The 2,339-nt window shown below is 36.6% G+C and overlaps 1 protein-coding gene across 2 annotated transcripts in view; it reads left to right on the top strand.

Moving 5' to 3' along the window:
• Nucleotides 1-2,076, top strand: part of MEIS2 (Meis homeobox 2) — a 173,423-nt gene extending 171,347 nt beyond the window's left edge. For both annotated transcript variants that reach the window (XM_030481671.1, XM_030481670.1), the window contains exon 13: nt 580-2,076. The gene's annotated coding sequence lies outside the window, so the exon portion shown is untranslated. The remainder of the gene's footprint in view (nt 1-579) is intronic.
• The last annotated feature ends 263 nt before the right edge of the window (nt 2,077-2,339 follow it).

The raw sequence follows: 2,339 nt of genomic DNA, 5'->3' as shown, positions 1-2,339 counted from the left end.
TTTAAGGTACTGAACAGCAGCAGCACACCCCATTGACTTAACAGAGTGTTGAAAGCATTCAGCATCTTTCAGGAGTTGCTTAGCACTTCAAAGATAGGAACTTTTGTTGGTATCTCAGTTTTGTTCATTTATGCAGTTTGGTCCATTGATCTGCGTGTGGAATTTGCATTGATACTGCTTAGGCAAAACCCAGACAGGATATAGCCTTTTACATTTTTAAAATACCAAAGAGAAGCGAATCATATATTTATGCTCAATTGACAAGTCTTTACATATAGCCAGCGTCTTTGTAAAATTTATCATAGGGATTCACCCACTAGGTTTTTTTAAAGTACACTTACATTTTGTGATACTCAGTTGTGCTCAATATTTAGTTCTGTTATGTGCATTATCCTGCTGAATGATCAAATTAAATGCAAACTAGAATTTGAATGTCTGCAAACATTGGCAAGAATCTGCAGCTAATTTTAGATGGAAGATTTGCAGTGTCTGTTGTTTTTCTTGTTCATTTTAGATGGGTAAATTGTGAAAACGTTGAGGAATCTGACCTGCTTTTTTTTCCCCCCCTTTTTTGTCTAGGTTTGCAAGGCATGCCAGGGGACTACGTATCTCAGGGTGGTCCTATGGGTATGAGTATGGCACAGCCAAGTTACACTCCTCCCCAGATGACCCCACACCCTACTCAATTAAGACATGGACCCCCAATCCATTCATATTTGCCAAGTCACCCCCATCACCCAGCCATGATGATGCACGGAGGACCCCCTACCCACCCTGGAATGACCATGTCAGCACAGAGCCCCACAATGTTAAATTCTGTAGACCCCAGTGTTGGTGGACAGGTTATGGACATTCATGCCCAATAGTATAAGGGAACTCAAGGGAAAAACAAAACAAAACAAAACAAAAAAAAAAAAAGAAAAAACAAAAACAAAACAAAAACAAAAACTATTTTAAGACTTTTGAACTTTGACCAGATGTTGACACTTAATACGAAATTCCAGACAGCTGTGATTATTTTTTACTTTTTGTCATTTTTCATCAACAACAGAGGACCAACGAAACAAGAACACAAATGTGAAATCATGGGCTCACTGAAATGTATATGTCCATGTACAGATCCTCTGGAAAAAAAAAAAGACTCCAAGAGTTATAACTACTGTAGTATAAACATAGGAACTAAGTTAACTTGTACATTTCTGTTGATCACTCCGTTATGTTGCCTCAAATAGTTTTAGAAGAAAAAAAATCCTTGTTTTCCACACTATGTGTGTTGTTCCCAAAAGAATGACTGTTTTGGTTCAGCAGTGAAGTCACTATCCATGAAAGACCTGTTTTGGCCAGTGAGAAAAGAACTACCCTGGAGATGAAGATGAAAAGTCTTGCTGGGTCTCTCATCACTCAGAAGACTGTTCCAAGAAGGCCTTGCCATTCCCTCGTTTTGTTCCTTCATAAAATGTGTCCTTTAGTTTCAAACAGATCTTTATAGTTTGTGCTTCATTAAGTCTCTCCCCATTCCTCCCCAATCTATTTTTTTTTTTTTTTTTTTTTTTTTTGGACTCTTCTTCAAAGAGCTTGCAGGTGAAGATTTAAAAGACAGAACAGACAGAGCAGGAGCTTCTTCCAGTAGTTCTGAGCCTTGGCTTTGGACAAAACAAAACTAGTTGGGCAGCTTTCCTCAATGAAAGAAGTTACTAACGGTCTTTGCACCAAACCTAGGACTTTATCACGAACTCAAAGCTTGGGAAAAAAAAGCAAGAGAATACTGTAACAAACTTCGTACAGAGTTCGGTCTATTAATTGTTTCATGTTAGATATTCTATGTGTTTACCTCAATTGAAAAAAAAAAAAGAATGTTTTTGCTAGTATCAGATCTGCTGTGGAATTGGTATTGTATGTCCATGAATTCTTCCTTTCTCAGCACGTGTTCCTCACTAGAAGAAAATGCTGTTACCTTTAAGCTTTGTCAAAATTTACATTAAAATACTTGTATGAGGACTGTGACGTTATGTTTTAAAAAGAAAAAAAGGTGTTAAGTCACAAAATGCGGTAATAAATATTTCATTTTTGATTTTTTGTTAGGCTTTTGTGTTTTTAATCATGCTTAGGAGAGACCAAAGTTATTGGAAGAGATGTCTCAAATGCATTTCTTATCAGCATGGAGAAGAAAGGTTGAAAAAATCAGAAACAAGCTTGTCATCGGAATTAATAGAATAATTCAATGAAAGAACATCTGAGATTATCTATTTCTGCTGATTATTGATATTTATGCCAGACTAAACAAAATTTACAATATCATGTCACCAGCTTGTGTTTCAGAGAGCTCTCTCATATCTGTA

Source organism: Strigops habroptila, chromosome 4 (assembly GCF_004027225.2).
Source record: "Strigops habroptila isolate Jane chromosome 4, bStrHab1.2.pri, whole genome shotgun sequence".
In the NCBI taxonomy this organism is placed as follows: domain Eukaryota; kingdom Metazoa; phylum Chordata; class Aves; order Psittaciformes; family Psittacidae; genus Strigops; species Strigops habroptila.
Note: the sequence above shows the minus strand (reverse complement) of the source record. Positions and strands in the feature narration are given on the sequence as shown.